A 19,343-nucleotide genomic window follows, 5' to 3' on the forward strand; every position below is an offset into this window, starting at 1 on the left:
GTACATTGAAAGTCTAGCTTGAGAGAAAATGGAATCATCTCCTTCTCAGGAGTGATTAATAAAATTCCGATGCCTATTCCCGCCATGTTCTTAGAACCATCGAAAAATAAATTCCAGACTGGAAATTGCTGGGTATTGCAAATTTGCTCATCAGGGAAGTCATCTTCGGCTTTCACTTCTTCGGTCAGAGGAAAATCCGCCAATTGATCTGCAATTGCTTGGCCTTTGATTGATTGTTGCGAGACATATTCTAAATCATACTGCATCAGTAAGACTTGCCATTTTACGACTCGTCCGCTTAGGAAAGGTTGTTCTAAGATATACTTGAGAGGATTGAGTTTAGACAAGATTTTGACTTCTGATGCTAGCAGGTAGTGTCTTAGCTTCTGACACATCCATACCAGAGCTAGGCAGGTCTTCTCTATTTGAGAGTATCTCTTTTCATAATCTATGAAAGTCTTGCTCACGTAGTAGATGGCGTGTTCTATCAGGCTGCCTTCTTTGTATTGCGCCAAGAATCCACCGCATGCAACTTGATTAACTGAGATGTATAATAAAAGAGGTTTTCCCAATTCTGGCGGCTTTAGGATGGGAGGATTAAGAAGATACTTCTTGATTCGATCGAACGATTGCTGGCACTCTGGTCCCCATTCGAACTTAACTCCTTTTCTGAGTAAGTGGTTGAAGGGCTCACATCTCATCGCCAAATTGGAAATGAATCGCCGGATTGACTGCATACGTCCTTGAAGGCTACGTAGCTCTTTGAGATTCTTCGGGGGTGGCATATCAATGATAGCCTTTGCTTTGGCCGGGTCGACTTCAATTCCCTTTTTACTGACCAGAAAACCCAACAGTTTGCCTGATTCGACTCCAAAGACACACTTTTGCGGGTTAAGCCTTAACTTGTAAAGAATAAGTCTTTTAAAGACTTGATCAAGTGCTTCGAGGTGATCTTCCTCCTCTTTAGATTTCACGAGAATATCATCAACATACGCATCCATGATTTTGCGCATTTGATCGTGAAAGATAACAACCATTGCTCGTTGATATGTTGCTCCAGCATTCTTGAGCCCAAAAGGCATGACTGTATAGCAGAAAGTGCCCCAAGGCGTAGTGAAGGAAGTTTTGGATTGGTCGCGGGCGGCCAACTTGATCTGATTGTAGCCGGAATATCCGTCCATGAAAGAGAACATGGCATGTCCTGCCGTGCTATCGACTAGAAGATCGATGCTTGGAAGTGGATAGTCATCCTTCGGAGTTGCCTTATTGAGGTCTCTGAAGTCTATGCAGATCCTTACTTTGCCACTTTTCTTTGGGACTACGACGATATTGGCTAACCAATCTGGGTAGTCAATAGCTCGAATAAATCCTGCTTTGAACAGATCTTCAAGTCCTTCCTTGACTTGCTGTTCTATTCTGGGATCCATTTTTCTCAGCTTCTGCTTGACTGGCTTAGCATCCGGCTTTAAGACAAGACGGTGCTCGACCAATTTAAGGTCTAAGCCCGGCATGTCTTCATACGTCCATGCGAACACTTCTTCATGCCGCTTGAGAAAATCTGTAAGCTTTTTCTTTTCTTCTGAACTCAGACTGGTTCCGATTTGGAGAATTTTTGGATCTTCCTCTGAACCGATATTGACACCTTCAGTTGGATCTTGTACTAGAGAAGATGGTTCGTCCTGCTTCTGAACTGCGGCGAACTCCGGTAATTCCTGAAGAGACTGATCATATTCTGCATAATCATCTGACTGCTTTGCAATCTTATCATTTCCGGTGCTTGCTTTGATTCTGTGAATTGCTGTCGACTTTTGAGAGGCCTTGGGATTGAGAACGAGCTTCTTGATTGTTCGAGAAGTCATTCTAAAATTTTGGAGAAGAAATTTTGGTTCAGACAAATTGGCCTATAGTAAGACAAGCAATCATTTGAAGAGAACCATACATAAAATGGCATTGAATTATAAAATGATGAGACAGACAAAAAGGGAGTAGATGGCATCCGGATAGACAAAGAAGCTTGGAATTTTATTGATTGAATTGATCAATGACATTGGTAAAATGAGACATTTATTTGGAAAAGAATAGAAAGGAAATAACAAATGATCTTCATTGTGCCCCTTTGACAAAAACAGTCTTTCTTGATGAGCTTCCTCCGGAGAACCCCAATCCTGCCCTGTGGGGACGATGTTTCTGGATCATTGGCTCGATGCGGCCATCTTCATTCTTGTCGAGTCCCTTGAAGGGTTGATAGCCATGCTTCAGGAGTAAATCAAATCCCTTTCTTGACTTCATGAATTGAGGAAACAAGGGATGATCCTTAATGGTGTTGTAGTCGATTCGACCTCCAACCTTGAAGAATTGAGGACCTTTCCATTGTGTCGTGGCTACTGTGTGCAGAGATGGCTCTGATGGTGTCTGAAGTATTTCTCGATTCTCCCCGAGATTGATCTCTTCACTTTTCCTGATGCTGGGAATATCTGCATTGAATGATGGCCGGGGAATCATGGGCTGCGGGAGCCTTTCTTCTGGGTCTTCTCCCAGTATTGTGGTAATCATTCCACCTTTTGACCACTTCACGCATTGATGGAGGGTAGAAGGCACTGCATTAGCGTTATGAATCCACGTCCTACCGAGCAGCAAGTTATGGGTTGGTGGTACATTAACCACATGGAAAAGGACAGAGTGCACCGAATAGTTGATAAACACCTCCAAGAATATCTTGCCCTTGGCCGTTTGACCATGATTGTCAAACCCATAGATAGTGATGGGATCGGGAATATATTCTTCATCCTTGATCCCTAATGCCTTTGCGGTCATTTCAGGACATATGTTGAGGCTACTGCCTCCATCGACCAGCACATGGGGAACCATCATTCCTCTGACTCGAACGACAATGTAAAGAGCATTATTGTGAAAGGAATGAGGCTTTGGAAGGTCCTCATCCGAAAAAGTGATTGGCGCATTGGTCATGGCAGAGTTCACAATCTGTGCCATGTCTTCAGGAGTGGTACTGGGTTTAACTTTGATTTTCCTGAGCAGATCATCCAGTACTTGTCGGTGCTTGCTAGAATTCTTGGCCAAGTCAAGGATGGAGACATTGGATAAAGCAGTCAGAGGCTTCTGACTTGAATTCTCTGGCCTTGGTCTAACGATTTGCTTGAAGAAGTCAGGAGTTCCTTTTGATTTGGGAACTGACTTCACAGGTGCTTCTGCAACTTTCGTTTTACCGAATGCTGAAATTAAGTCCATCTTCTTAGAATCTGGAGCTACTTGTCGTAGCACCGTCACCTGATGCTGAACTTGGAGATCTTGCGCCGAACATGGCTTGATATGTTCATGCGGTAGAAAGGGTTGTGCAGACACTACTGCTGTGGTGTGCGAAGGGAAGGGGTGGTTGAGAATGTCCATTTTCTCTTCTTCTTCTCCTTCTACCAATAGATTCTTTTCAATGAGATCTTGTACGATATTTTTTAGAACAAAGCAGTTCTCGGTGTTGTGTCCCACTGTCCTGTGGAACTTGCAGAACTGATCTTTCCATTTCCCCATGGGCACAGGGGGATCGGCCAATCTGGGCAATTTGACCATCTCTTTCGATAGCATGTACTCGAGCACATCCTCGAGTGATTGGTCAAGAGGAGTAAACTTTCTGTCGTAACTCCATCCTTCATGTTTGGCTTTCTCGCGCAGCTTCGGTCCTTGATCCTGCTGAGGAGGCTTGCTGAACTGAGGAGCAGGCTTTGCCTTCTGGTCCTTGTTGTTTGAACTGTCGGTGCCGTAGCAGTAATCTTTCTTCTGCCCTTTGTATCGTTTTTGGCCTTTGTTGTTGTTGTTGGCAGAATAAGTAAAGTGAGCTTTCTTCTTCTGCTCACCATGGGAGTTGTTCTTGGAAAAGGTGAAGCCTTCATAGACTCCATTTTCCACACTCAGCTCGAGCCATTCGGCTCGTTCAGTCAGCTCAATGAAGGTTCTGGACGGCGCTGTGGAAATTAATCCTCTTAACGGCTGCGAGAAATTGTTGAGGATTAAGGACAATGCATGCCTTTCCGAGATAGGATCTCTCATCTTATTACAGGCTGATCTCCACCTGTGAATGAAGTCCCATGCTTTTTCATTCTCGTTCTGTCTCAAATTGCAGAGATGACTTAATGTAGGCAGCGCTTCTGTGTTGAACAAGAAGCGTTCAATGAATAGATTTACAACTTTGTCGAACTCCTTGAGCTCGATGGGGTTGATATGCTCAGCATACCACTTGGCTGCAACTCCTTCCAAGCTGCGGGGGAAGCATAGAAACAATGCTCGGTTATCCTTTCTGAACCTCGAGCATTCTGCGAAGAAGGTGGCGAGATGAGCTTTTGGGTCGCCAGAATCATCGAATTTGATGAATTTTTGGGGGAGATTTTCCAGATCATCATCCCCTTCTAAGCCGTCATAGAAGTCCTCACTGGTGAAGACTTTCTTTCCCTTGTCGCGGGCTTGCAGATATTTGACAACTCGGGCCATTTCTTTGAATTGCGCTTGCAAAGGCTCTTCTTTATCTCTGCTCTTTGATCTGCGGCTTTTACTTTGGCCACGCTTCTGAAATGCCGGAGGCACCTCATATTCTTCATCTGTATCTTCAGTGGAATCTGATTCATCTGAAATCTCTTCTGGCTGGATTTGCTTCTTGGGAGCCTTCTTACCCCTGTGACCATGGAACTTTTCTCTGAATGGGTTCCTTTCTGAGCTGGTCCCGGGCTGCTCACTCATCATTTTGTTCATCATTTTTCTGAACATGGCATACATTTGAGGGTCTATGCCATCGTCTTCTTGCTGCTGCTCTCGACTCTTCTCAGATCGAGGGGAACTCATCTCTTCTTCCGAGGCTGACGAGTACTGGGATGCCGTGGTTCTTTTGCCTGATCTTGTCTCAACCATCAAATGATATGGATGCTCTCTGTAGGGCAAAAGACCTGATTAGATTTTGAGGGAATTAGCTTTTGGAAGAAATATTTGCTGAAAATATGGTAGACAATTTGGAAAAGATGTCCCATTACTAGGGACTGAGTCGTCGTGGGAATCACGACAATTGTGTTGTCATTCCTTCTGCAAAAGAAATAAACAACGAAAATGTGCCTTGTTACCTAGGCGAGGTCGTCAAACCACAATGGAAGGAAATAGAATTTTATTAAAATGAGAAGAATAAGATTTTATTGATCTTGACAAAGAGGTGGGGGACAAACAATTTACCACCATTCACGATAGTCGGCAGACACTCTAGGACCTGGAAAGATTTTAAGAGAGACAAAGGAATCCCAGCCGTAGCGGGCAGAATGATATGCCCCGGACCATTGCGCGGAGGTGAGATCGAACTCTGCCATAACTCCTGATAACAGTCGGGCTTCGACATACTGCTGCCTCTGGGAGAACTGCCGAACACATCTCTCTGGTTGATAATAAGTGCAGAAGAATGGTCCCAGCAACTTGAACCGCTTGCCATAAGCGTAGGTATATCTGGGAGGAGATATTTGCCGATCAAAATAGTCCCAAACAACGTCATCCTCTTGAATGTTGTTGATCATAGACCGGTACTGCGCCACTGGAAGGAGTTCTTGACCATTGTATCTGAAAGAGCTTGCTCGGGCTGGAACGTGTTGGAAAAACCAGGACTGAAGTGCGTAGATGCATCCTTCAACTAAAATGGATTCTCCAAGTGAGAATCGAGTCAGACCTCGATAAAGGAAGGCGAGCGCTGCCATGGCTATGGAGAGGCGATTGGTTTGCCGACTTCCCCATCTTCTCATAAGCTGGATTATCCTGATGTCCATGTAGTTCTGTCCATCTGGGAAAAGGGACAGTCCTACAGTGCATAGATACATTGCATTCTGAATCTTTTCTTTGGCTGCTCTTGAAAGCGAGCTGACTTCAATGAAGGTCCCGTACTGACGGTACAACTCAAGTAGGTCAACATATTCATCGCCTTCTAACTGGATCAGGGGCCAAGATCGGCAGCCTGTCATACGAGCTAAGGAGTCTCGGGGGTCCAAACCCTTGACATTGATAAGGAATTGATGCTCTAAGGGGTCGCTTGGTCGACCAGCTGGTTCTGGTAATCCCATGATTTCTGAAAATTCATCCATTAAGATGGTCATTTCTCCCCATGGGAACCAGAAGGTACATGTTCGAGGATTCCATCGCTCTGCCATTGCATGGATCAGGTTGCCATTGATGGTCTGCCTTCCGACTGCTGATGCCAGCTCCAATCCGCACTCGCTCAAATGGTCCGGGAACATTCGGGAAAAGCTCTTTAGCCAGGAATAATACCACCGGGGAATGAAAGTTCCGGCGCTAAGAGCTCGATGTTCAGGATGACCTTGTCGCACCTCGAAGGAGATGTGACCTTCAGGAAAGATAGGATCGACTTGACTGGATGCCATCGAACTGAAAACAGAGAAAGACTCAGAATGAGACTTAGGAAAATGTGAGAAATTTTGAAAAATTTTGCAGGCAGGATAAAAATGCAGCTAGAAATTTGAGATCCAGTAGAAAGGTAGAATGTAAAATCGCCTGGAGTTTTGAAAGAAATTGGATATTTGAGAAAATCATCCAGGGTTTGAGAAAAACATCTTGTGGAAAATACGGATGTTTTGAAAAAGGCCTAAGAAGTTGGAAAACATTGGGAAATATAAAGAATTGAGAAAATCATACATACAATCACATCCTGCACAAACATTTATGCACATTCAGCACTCCCTAAAAGGCTGACTCTAGATGCATCAATTTGAGAACAGTTGTAGGACCCTAATCCTAACTCTAAGTTCAGATCATCTTTGTCCAATCCAGTTATGCCGATATACTCGAATCGAAATCCGAGGTACGTGGCATAGAGTTTCAACTCCGGTTCTAAGGTAAGGTTTTCCAACATCCTTGAGCGCCTACCGATATACTTCGGACTGTGGCCCGCGGTACGTGGTAGGGGGGTGTTAACCCAAATAGTTGGCCTAGTTGTGGGGCTCTGTCCCAAACTATGGTTCTAGAAGAGAGCCCAGCAACGTGAAGACCGGGTAATGATAGGTAATTGAGGGTTTTGAAAAAATGATCACATGCAAGAAATAGAAGGCTCTAAGTCCAAGAGAGATAGATTTTGAAAATTTTGAAGAAGCATACATTGTTTGCATTCAGATCCTAAATTGAGGAGGATTGTATTTAGACCTAAGTCTATGTGAGCATGAAAATTTCTCCTCAATCTGGTCCTACCAAACCATGCCTAAGCTATATGCAGTCAATGTCAGCTAGGTCAGAATCTAGGCTCCTAGGCTCACATGATATTGAAAGTAAAAGAGCTGACATTTTATGAACATAATTTTGATAATTGAACTAAGTCAAGCATAATTTAGGTCAGACAAGGACAGGTCCCATCACGGTCGCCAAACCTGTTCTCGTCGCGAAATTTTTCCCCCGTCTTCCCTTCCTTGCGGAAGAGAAAAAGAGAGAAACGCTTTCGCGATTCAAACTTGACCGGATTTTGGAAATTGTTTTGAAATACTCGCCTCCGTTTTTGAAAATTGCGGGAAAATCCATGGGATGGGGCTCGACCTGTCGGTACGAGGTTCGACCGTTCCTGCCGCCTTTAACAGGGGTAATCGAACCAAGGACCAAAACTATGCTTGACTTAGCGAAATTATCAAAGTTATGTTTTATCCTAAATGCATAGAGAATTCAGGCATGTGCTATGAGATTTTGGAAAATGCCAGTTGAAAAACATGATGTATGCTTAGAAAAACATTTGGAGTTGGAAAGAATCTCTCAGGAAAAAGGTCAATTTCTCAGGAAACTCAGATAAAAAAGGGGTTTTTGAAAACATGAGAAAGCTTATAAAGATGTGGAAAATTCAGAAATAGTTGAAAATCTTGGGGAAATGGAAGTGATTCTTGAGAAAAGATGGACTTTTTGAAAAGGGAAACACTTCTTAGGAAAACTTGGACTTTGAGAGTTTTCTTAGGAAAATGATGGAAGATTTATAGGAAAACTCATTGGAGAAGGAAATTCAAAACTTGGGGAATCGAAATCCTGGGAATTTTACCTTTTGAAATACTTGGAAATCGATTTTGGATCTTGAAGAAAGATTGGAAAACTCTTTTGAATATCTTAAGAAAATATCATTTTCCTGGGAAAACTGTGGAAAAACTTGTCTTTGGAAAACCGATTTTGAAAAATCCTTAGAATTTCTTGAGAAATCGATTTCTTGAGAGTGAAGTTTTCTTGAGAAAATCTTGAGAAAATCAATGATTTCATGATGCAAATGACATAAGTGAATGAATGCACTTTGAAAAGATTTTCTAAGAGATTTGTTGGAAAAATGTGCATTAAGTCAAGATAAATCCTTCACATATTCTGACTGTGGCCATGAATATGTTCAGAATTTAGTTGATTTGATGCACATGATTTTGAAAACTTTGGAAATATGATGTGCATTTTAAGATAGCCTAAGAGTGTAGCCTCAATGTGACTAGTAGAAAGATGACGGATCTGGGTCTCGTCCATATTCCGACTAGGGCCGTAAATATGGATCCCACCGAGTCCATCAACTCCCTAAGAGTTGGTGCACGTGCCATTCGTGAACATCCATAGTGCTTTTGGAATAAAATGCATGAATCATAGAAACAGGATATTGCATAAATTCAAACTATATGACATGCATCCTAGTCTAAGCAGGAAATTAAATCTCTTATTCCAAAATTTACATTATTACATCACTAAATAAAGGAAATAAAAGAAATTTGCAGACTTTAGCTCCTTCTTTTGATTGTTCCTGCCAAACTTGAAATTGGGTTAGCTCAAATATGTGGGTTTTTCCAAGATTTTCCAATAATATTATGAAATTATTGGACTTAATTGGATATAAACCCTATTCTCGTGCTTCCTTGATATTTTGAAATGATGAAAATGCTAGAAATTCAGTGAAAAACAATTTGAAATTCGGAATTGAGGTTAAAATGACCAAAATACCCCTAATTATAAAATTATACCTTTAAAATCAGGGTTTTTTGAAAGAAAACTTGGTAAAATTGAGATTTTGAAATTTAAAGTGAATCAAATGATGATGAAATGTAGTAAGAGACATGATGACATGCTGCTAAACACATTAGGACTGTAAAATCAGAATTTGTTATTTCGCAATTTATCAAAAATAACGATTTTCGCTTGTTTTTCGCTTGGATCTGGGTCCTGCGGGACCCTGTTTTGGTATTATGGATGATCCGAACCTCAAATGGATTCCAAATTGCACCAAATTCGGTATGAAGCATCTAAACACTCTGATAAACAGCCTAGAATGCTAAAAATCATGAAATGATATGATTTAAATGCCAAAATTCAAGGAAAGTCCTAAAATGATGGATTTTGCCTATGGATCCGAACCAAATGCAATGTTTAATATGATAACGCAAGATTTACACCATGGAAATTTCTGATATTTTTCAGACTGCTAAAAGACCCAAAATGGAACATTTTTGGTTTTTACAGCCTCGGGATTTGAGCCATGGTGAGTTCAATAACAGGGATTTAGTTCTGACAGAGGTAAAAATCACACTAATCTGATGTAAAATGCCAAAAAAATATAAAACAGCCATGGAAATTTATGCAATTAATCAGAGCTATGCACGACACCTACATGAACAACTTTCATGTTTATGACTTTGGCATTTGATCAACGGAAACACAAATAAAAATATAACTATTTCTGCCTAAACTAACAGAACAGACAAATGTAGCAAAACAAGGGGCTGACAAAAAAAATCCGAAGCAGGGGTCAACACTGTTCTAAAAATTACAGGTTTTCTCATTCAAACAGAGGACATCTCGGACACCACTTTCACGTTTTACAGTTTCGGATTTGGAGCAACACACAAAGAGAAACCATAGCCCTAAGTCGATCCAAGATCTCAGAGGCTCAAATTAGGCTCTGACACGTGTCCTGAACTCTCGGATTTTTGTCAGAAATAAAAAAAATCAGAAAAATCTGATAAAATCATATTAAAACTATACATTCTCCCGAGTTCAAAACATCTTTCGGATCGAAAATCGGATCTTCCATGAGGGATATCTTGATTTTACAAGTCGGAAAATGATTTTCAAAACGTATCCCGGGTAACAAAACCCGACTTGCCATTTTGAATGTTTACCGCAGTAAACAAATTCAAATGCCTCCGAATTTTTGGCAAAATTTCAGGGACACCTAAGGGCGCATTCCGTGATTTTTTTGGGATTTTTAATAAAAAACAAATGCATGAAATGATGTGTGAACTGACTGACAAAAACAGAGACCTACTGAAAATAAGCAGAATTGAAATAAATGCTAAATTAATCCTAATTAATTCATGAAATATGCTAAATGAATGAAATAAAATGCAAATTAAACCTAGCTAACTATATAAATGTTAAAAATCATCAAGGAAGCATAACAAAACATTTTTATATATGTCGTTTTATGAGAATAGCTCAATCTATCCCTCGGATGAGCTTTTTCTTCAAACGACTCTCGATTCGGATTATAGAATCACATCAAGGGGAAAAGAAGCGCACCTTGCTTCGTTACGCAGCGTAGAAGCTCTTGAAAGGGGCAGCTATCACGAGCTTCCTTCGTCCTTCGCTCCGAGCTTCGGATGGTCCACCAAAATCGACCTCTGTTGGAATTGAATTGGCCACAGCACGAGCTCTACTCCACCTTCTTCAATGCGCCAAAGGGGGCACAATTTCCAAGGTTCAAAATCAGATGTTAGGAAGGCTAGGTCGGATTTTCCAAGTTCACAAGAGCTAAAAAAAATGATCTCCAAAAAAAAAAAGGATCTCTCTCTTGGGCGTGGAGCCTTGTTTTTATAAATTTTCTGAAGAAATTTGAAATTCAAACAGGCTGGATCTGAGCCCTCCATGTGGCGCCATCACAGGGGGTGTCATCTGAGGGGTTTAAAATTCGAATTTGTCTTCTGCAGGGAGCCCTCAGGTGGCGCCACCTCAAAAGGCTATTTTGATTTTTTTGAGAAAAATAAAAAAATAGAAATTTTGTGGGTGAGACACCTCGGCAGGGGAATTTGGAATTTTTCAAAAGTTAGCTTGATTCTCTCTGCAGGGAGCTCCCAGAAGGCGCCACCTCAGAGGGTGCTCTCTTGGAATTTGAAATTCAAGCTCACCTTTTGTAGGGAGTCCTCAGGTGGCGCCACCTCATGGTGGGCTACCTTTATTAAAAATAAAATAAAAAATAAAAATGGAGCCAAGTGGAGTCCTGGAATGGTGCCACCTCAAAAGGTGTTTGACACATGTCAGAAGGACAGAGCAGTGGGCTCAGAAGGCGCCACCTCAGAGGAATTTGAATTTTGCTTTTTCTGGTGAAAGGAGATCTGGACATGTGGCAGTCCAGGAGGGTTCCAAGTGTCAGCCTGCTGGAGGAGGTTCTTCAGATGGCGCCACCTCAGAGGGAAGTTTGAAATTCAAATGGAGGTTGGCCCTGGAGGAATGGAGGGTGGACATGTGGCGCCACCTCAGGGTGGCTCCTACAATGCCATGTGGCAAGAGGGAGGGAAAAGAGGGCAGTGACATGTGTCTCCTACTTTTCTGAAAAAAGTAGGGAGAGGACATGTGTCCTCTACTTTTTCTGAAGGAATGAGAAGGAGACATGTGTCACCTTCTTTTCCTGAAAGAAGTAGAAGATGACACGTGGCAGAGGGATGAGAAGGAGGGAAGGGACATGTGGCGCCCTCACAGGCCATCTGGAAAAATCAGAGCTCCAGATTTTCGCCACCTAATGCCTTGTTTGAATTTTAAATGGTTTGCTTTTTCTGAAGAAGGCCAGGAGTGACATGTGTCTCCTACTTTTCTGAAAGAGGTAGGGAGAAGACATGTGTCCTCTACTTTTTCTGAAAGAAGCAAAGAATGACACGTGGCAGAGGGGAGAGAAGGTGGGCCAAGCCATGTGGCGCCATCTCAGATAAGATGAAAAAGGTAGGAGTTCTTGATTTTCGCCACCTATGGGAATTTTTGAATATTTGAATTCTAGCTTTTCTGAAGAAAGTAGAAAATGACACATGGCACTTGCTTTTTCTGAGGAAATGAGAGCTTGCCACGTGTCCTCTGCAGGAGACACTCCAGATGGCGCCACCTCAGAGGAGACAAGCCTACCTTTTCTGTAGGAATTTAGGAGTGACACATGTTTCCTACTTTTCTGAAAAAAATAGGGAGAGGACATGCGTCAGGCTACTTTTCTAGAAGGAAGGAGGGGTTGACACGTGTCCCCTGCAGGAGACACACTTCAAGTGGCGCCACCTCAGAGGAGACAAACTCCACTTTTTCTAGACAGGACAACCTATGACACTTGGTATCTCCTGGTGTTCTTTGAAATGACACATGGCGCAGGATGGATACTGACACATGGCAGACATGTGGCGGCTTCTTAAGGTAGCCCCACACTGACACTTGGCAGAAGAGGGAAGGTGACATGTGGCACCAACTCTAGGTGAACCCTACGCTGACACATGGCATGTAAATGGGAGGAGAGAGAAAAGACAAGTGGCACCAATCTAGGGGACAAGGCTCCTATATTTTTGGGTTTTTCAAAATTCAAATTTTCAAAAGGAAAGCTTGTGTGACACCACCTCAGTGTGGGTCCCACATTGCTTCTTTATGGAAATAAGGATAAAACAACAACTTCTTTTTGGAATTTTCATAAAATCTGGACTAATGGGCAAAACAGGAATTTTGGAAAGAGTTGGCCCTTGTAGGGCGATTTTGTAAAAGAAAGATATTTGAAATTGTCAAAAAGGGCAAAATCTGAGGTGAAGTGACTCAAATCCATATTGAAAACTATCCAGATGGTTTTCCTGAGGAAATATTTTGAAATTCAGAGTCCTGAGTGTAAAATGGGAAAAATTGATAATTTTGAAGACCCAGGGTTTTGAAATCGATTTTGAAAGGAGTTGAAATTCTAATCTGGATTGAAAATTTTGAAATCAAGAGTTCTGGACCTCGAAATGACATGTTGTGCAGTGCAGTGATTTGAAATGCTCATGCAATGATATGCAATGTCATGTCTTATGAAATGCAATCTTGAATCAAGACTTGGAGATGTCTGTCTCCTGTCAGGAATAAATTTTTGAACATCTGAGTTAAAATTAGAGAAATTTTGAGAGTTTCAGATGAAATTTAGACTTTTGCAAGGTCTGGCTCAGAAAATGACCATTTTGCCCTCCAGCGATTTCAGAGGCTGGATGTTGATGCTTGGTGGAAATGTTGGGGAGGTGAGTGAAAATTTGGGGTGTTTACAGGTGGTGATTCTCTAACGATGCCATCAGGGTCGTGATTCTCTGATGATGTCGTTAGAGTGGTGATTCTCTGACGATACCGCTAGGGTGGTGATTCCCTAACGATGTTATGATTAACGATGTTGTGATTTATGATGTCCTTTGTATGATGATTCTCCTTGTTTGTTGTGTTAGAGTGGTGATTCTCTAACGTTTGTCGGCTAGAATGGTGATTTTCTAGCGATAGCGGCCTTGTGTGGTGTCACTTGAGATTGTTTGTGGAACGTGTTGTATGTCGTGTTGTTGTTGCCCGTTTGAGTTACGATGTGGCTTCTGTCTGAATTATGTGTAGTGTGCTTATAAATTTTGTATGATTGTTGCGATTATTATTTAGCGAGCATGGTGGTCAGACCTATCGATTGATTTGTTACGTCTTTTTGTCACGATAGATGACTTGGAAGACCAGATGCAACAACATTATGGGCATTGTTAACAACCTTGCAGAGGTTGTGCAACAAAACGTGGTTGCGATGCAACAGATGGCTGCGAACTTTCAGCACGTAGCCCAAGGTGGGCAGAACACCAGTACAGTTACCTATAAGTGATTCATGGAATTGGACCCTCCGGCTTTTGAGGGTAAGACAGACCCTGAAGCTGCAAAGTCGTGGATACGCGAGATAGAACGTATGTTTCGCGTGTTGGATGTCTCAGAGGAACATAAAGTGAACTTTGGTACTTATCGTTTGAAAGACCATGCTGAGAAGTGGTGGGACACTGTCTCTTCGGTTAAATTCAAGGATACGAATGTTACGTGGGATGAATTTGTTGAAGTCTTTAACTCTGCGTATTTTTCTAAGCATGAACGCAATAAGAAGATGCAAGAATTCCTGGATCCGCAACGGGGAACGATGACCCTGTCTGACTATATTATGAAGTTTCGTTGTTTGGAACGATATTTTCTGAATGTTTACGTTGCGGAGAATGAACAATCAATGAAGTTCGCTCGTGGTTTGAGGCCTACTCTGAGAACCAAAGTGTTCACTAGAGGGTCAAAGTCACTCGAAGAGGCTATTGTGATAGCTACTATGTTGGATGAAGACCAAGCCGAGCAACAGACTCATGTTTTTGCGATTGTGAGTGAGAAGAATCCTAATAGGACGAAGTCCTCGCCACCTACTAGAGAGCAGAAGCGTCAGAAAGTGCAGCAGAACCGCTAGCAAAGGCAATCCCAACGAGGGAATGTCCAGCGAAAGTGTCGACGATGCAACAAAGATCATGCTTTTGGAGCTTGTCCTCGCTACGATGGCAAGTGTTTCAAGTGTGGGCAACCGGAGAATATTGCCAAGTTTTGTCCGAGGAAGTCTACGAGAGACTTAGTTGTTGCCGATTAGGCACCGTCAGATGAGATCTGACTATTTTGTCGTTGTTTGACGTTTTGTGATTTCGCGGACGAAATCCTTTTTAAGGAGGGTAGGATGTAAGACCCGTAAAATTTTCTGAAGAATTCATTGTTGCATAGAGTTGATATATATATATACTTTTATATGGTATGAGGTTGAATCGCGTAATTAGCTATAATTTGATTGTGCGTTGTGTTTCAACTTTATGCGCGCGCGACCCGAAATTGCGTAAATACACTATATAAGTAAGAAGAGCCTAATTTCGGAAGAATTAACTTCTGAAAATTTAAGGGCAATTTTATAATGTATTTATATAGCTTGTCCCCGAATTTGGGATTTATACGATGAAAAAACCTCGTCAGTGCATGTGAATTACGAGAATTTCTTAATGATAGTACGCGAGTCGTAACGAGCACATTTCTCGCAAACGAAGGGGAATTTCTCAAAGAAGCATTAAACATTCCATGTCAATGAAGGTTTTGAAAATAAATAAATAATTTATTGAAGTCAATTTTATATTTAAAAGCATTAAATGAGCATTGTTTTAAATAGTGCATTATTGATTTGGATCCAGATTGACTAGAGGTGGCCCAAACCCATGTGGCGCCCCCTTTAGTGGACGTTTTTTACCATGGTGGACCAGCTGGTCAAGGGTTGACCAGCTGGGTGGCATTCTTTCAAAAGAATGCATGGCTTGGAAAACGAGGGTCATGATTGGCAATCCTCTTGTTTCAAGACCTCATGATGAGGCTTAGAGCTCATTATGAGGGGCGATTTTCCAAGGAAGGAGGCATGGGGCTGGTACCCCATGGCCTTTTTGTAAATATTTTGAAGCTTTTCAAATAGTGAAAAATGATAGGCTGGATGGGGCGGCAAGCCTTGGGCAGCCCTTGTAAATTTTTCAAAGATTAATGGCTTTTCAAAACCCTACTCAATGGCGTTTTTGAAAGGTTTTGCAAAGAATTCAAAAAGAAGACATCCATTGGAGGTATGGGCGGCTATGGGGGGGCGTGGAGCGCCCCAGCCCTCCATCTCCCCTCAATTGATCCCAACCACACATTTTGGAAGCCCTAACTACTTAAGGCTTTGAGAAAGAAAGAGAGAGAAGGAGGTGGATGATTTTTTCTCTCTCTCCTCCCTTGATCTCTCCTCTCTCCTCTCTTGCTCTTCTCTCTCTCTTTCCCCTCTTCTCCAACCGTGAGAGTAGGAGTTGTGTGGGTGCTAAGCACCACGTTGGCTGAAGCTCCTCAGCCCTAGCACCTCTTCCACCATTGTAGAAAGCCTCAGAGGTGAGATTTCGACCCCCTTTCCAATTGCATGATTTCTTGTTTTGTTAAATGATGCTTGTTCGTTCTTTTCATCATATGGTATGAAACCGAACTCCACTTTATGCATTCTATGACATGCATGGAGATTTCGGTGGATTAGATATAATGCATGTTCATTTCATATTTTGGCAATGCTTTCTACGTTTAAGTTGTGCTTTGAACGGATTTGCTGCAGGGTTTTCTTGTTTAGTTTCTCTCTATTGAGTTTTGGGGGCTGCTTGCATTTTTCCCCTTTTTGAGAGGAGGCTGGGTGTGGCCTGTTGTGTTGCAGCCACCACGCTTGCTGAAAGGGCCGGCAGTGACCCTGTCCCCTTTCCTTGTTGTGGGTGTGAGAGGTGGTTGGGCTTGCTCATAGCCCAAACAGAACCTTTCTCCCTCTCTCGAGTTGCCCAGTCTGAACTGAGTGGGTTCAGACTGGACGTTGGCTCCCCCAGGCCTGAGCACAGGCTCAGACCAGCAGGGAAGGACTCTGTTTGTGTCAGGGCACGCTGAGTGTTGGAAGAGCACTCGGGTGGCCTGGGTGCGCTGGCGCCCATGCACTGTGCGCTGGCGCCTTGGCGCTGGCGCCTTGGCGCTAGCCCTCTTGTGGGTGGTGCGGGCTGCAGCGCCCTGCACCCTGCCTGCTTGGTGCGTCCCTCACCCCGACTGGTATGGACGCCTCTATCTAGACCAGTGCGCAGTTTTCCCTCCCCCGAGTTGGACCCGGGCTTGTAGCAGGCCCGAGTCATAGCTGCGGCACCTGAACCGAAAACGGTTCAAATGGCGCGTTTAGATATGCATGCGGGCAAGTCTGGACCGAAGGACCAGACTTGCTGTCAGCGTTTTGGACCCCATGGTCCAGCTGTTCGAGGTCTGGACCCTTGCACAGACGAGTAGGTTGTGTGGCCTGCAGGGCAGCAGCACCTAGTGAGGTTAGTGTGTGGACTACGATTGCGTTATGGAGTTGCTGGTTCGGGCAATTCTGGACCAAATGTCCAGACTTGCCACCACGTCTTTAGGGACCCCATGGTCCAACTGCATGGGTCTGGACCGTTGTCCAGACCAGCGGGCCACTTGGACTCGCGTGGCAACAACACCTATATGGTGTTTTCGGGAAGCCTCGATCCCGAGTTATGCGGCTGCTGTAGTTTGGCAGCAGTGTGTGTTGATTTTGTAACCGTAGTGTGGCCTTAGTGCAACTGTTATGAGAGATTGTTGCAGCAGTTTGGAGCAACAAGCGTTCGGGCCCCGCCCTTGTGTGTTCGCGGGTTTTTCGCGTAGTATGGTTGTCTTGGTTAGCAGCATGTCTCATATGCACGACAAAGTCGCCACATTACCTTTTCGCAATAACTCTCTTCGACGCCGCCATGGTAGCGAAAGTACATGGTTAGGTATCTCTATCATGCGTATGATGACATTCTACTTATGTCACGTACGTGCATCGTAGTTAGCACCTTACGCAATATTGTGGTTCGCAAATATATAGAGCAAATTAACACTTATGAAATGATGTGTTTCAAGGAAACCGCGTGCTTATTGGCTCTTACACGGAATCAGAAATTGTCGAATGCATTGGTTAGATGATTCGAGCACTAAGTCTCCATTTAAGTATTCTTGACACTTGGCACTTACACATTTTCTGATGTACATGGCTCTCGTTGTATAGTTATGGAATTCATGAAATTTAAGAGTTAGCCTTGGAAAAGGCACGTGACTATGACGGAGTACATGTTAAACATGACAGTACATTGTGTATCCATGTCGTAGAACTCCTTGGCGAGTTATTTCGGGCTGTAGACCCACCTCGTGAGATGAGCTCACAAGTGATAACCACGTATTGTTATTCACACTTTTTGCTAAGTGCATCTCGTTTGATGTATGACGAAGCGTTCCTTATTACAATCATGTTTGGCTCCTCTCTTTAAATAGACAAATTTGTACCACTGCAATACACGTATGCATACTCTGTTTGAGTTAGTTTACCGTGGCTATATGCTCCTAACTCTCTCATCATAATGCACCTTGCTTCGCAATATTGTTTTGCTTGTTCACGTGCTTATTGTAGAATGCACTCGTATGTTTACACACACTTGTGATTTACTTGCATATCTCATTTAATTGTATTGAATTGTGAAGCCTCCTATCGCTGAATAGTTATCAAATGTTGTTTCGTACGCACTCATTATTGCTTCTTTCTTGCTTATGGTTATGCCCATTTAATCATTGCAAATGAATGATAATGCACGTATATAACTACTTGTACACACGCATAGTTCATAGTACTTTACCGATTCTGCTTGATATTGGTTTATTATGTTCTGTGTTGCATACCTCAATATAAATGTAATGAATTATGCAAATGGACTATTTTGGTTGATTTCTCACCAGCTCGAAATAGTACTGACCCCGTTTTATGGGGATACAGGTATTGTTTCTAGGTGTGCGATGGAGCTCGATGTACGGAAGAGGACATGAACCCACACTTCTAGAACTTCGAGATCTTGGCAGTTGTTGTTTTTGTAAAAAGGGAAATGTTGTACTATTTTGTAAAATGTATTAAATAAAGTTGTTTCAAATCAGTGTTGTTTCACTCCTGTCACCCGCTCAGAGTTCACCACTTGTTTTCTCCTTTTTGGTACTTCCGCACTTGCGCAAATGTTTTCAAAAAAAAAAAGTTTACCCTAAAATCCAAAGGATTTTCAAAGTCGAAAATTCTGAGGCGTCGCACTAAGACATTTCTCACACAAACAAATACACTTGAATCCAATTTTTTGTATTTAAACTTGAAACGAGTGTTTATGTTGTAGGATACTGAAGCTAAAATAATTTGGATGTTAAAATGTTAGGAGAAATTTGTCCACAAAACTTGTGCTTTTGTCCAAGCGAACGGATACTCACTAGTGATAGGATGCATTTCCATATCCAATCTGATGGTCTTGATGGGGTCTTAAGTATTGCATGTTATCTAAAATTAGATGGTATTATTTGAACTATCTTCATTTTTGTAGCTAAAATCCCATTTATTTATTTGCAGTTAAAGTCACAGATCATGTTCATTGGTTAAATTGTGTTAAATCATTTTGTTTAAACTTTGAAATTCATTAACCACTTTTTTCAACTTGCAAAGATGGGTCAGAAAGTTCATGGTAGTTACAAAGGTCAGGCACATTAATGACCTGAAAATCTAATTAAAAGTAGCATAACTGACCATTTTCATAAGGATGCCCAAATCTTAAAAAACTAAGTTTTTATTCAATATTGGGACAACCAGATGTATGGTTTTTTCTAGAAGTGGGATTTGATAAATGATGGCACTTTATTTTTATTTTTTTTTTGAAAGGCAAGCTGGCAGACCCCTTTCTGTTATACAA

This window comes from Nuphar pumila, chromosome 5 (genome assembly GCF_984573655.1).
Source record: "Nuphar pumila chromosome 5, dmNupPumi1.hap1.1, whole genome shotgun sequence".
NCBI lineage: Eukaryota > Viridiplantae > Streptophyta > Magnoliopsida > Nymphaeales > Nymphaeaceae > Nuphar > Nuphar pumila.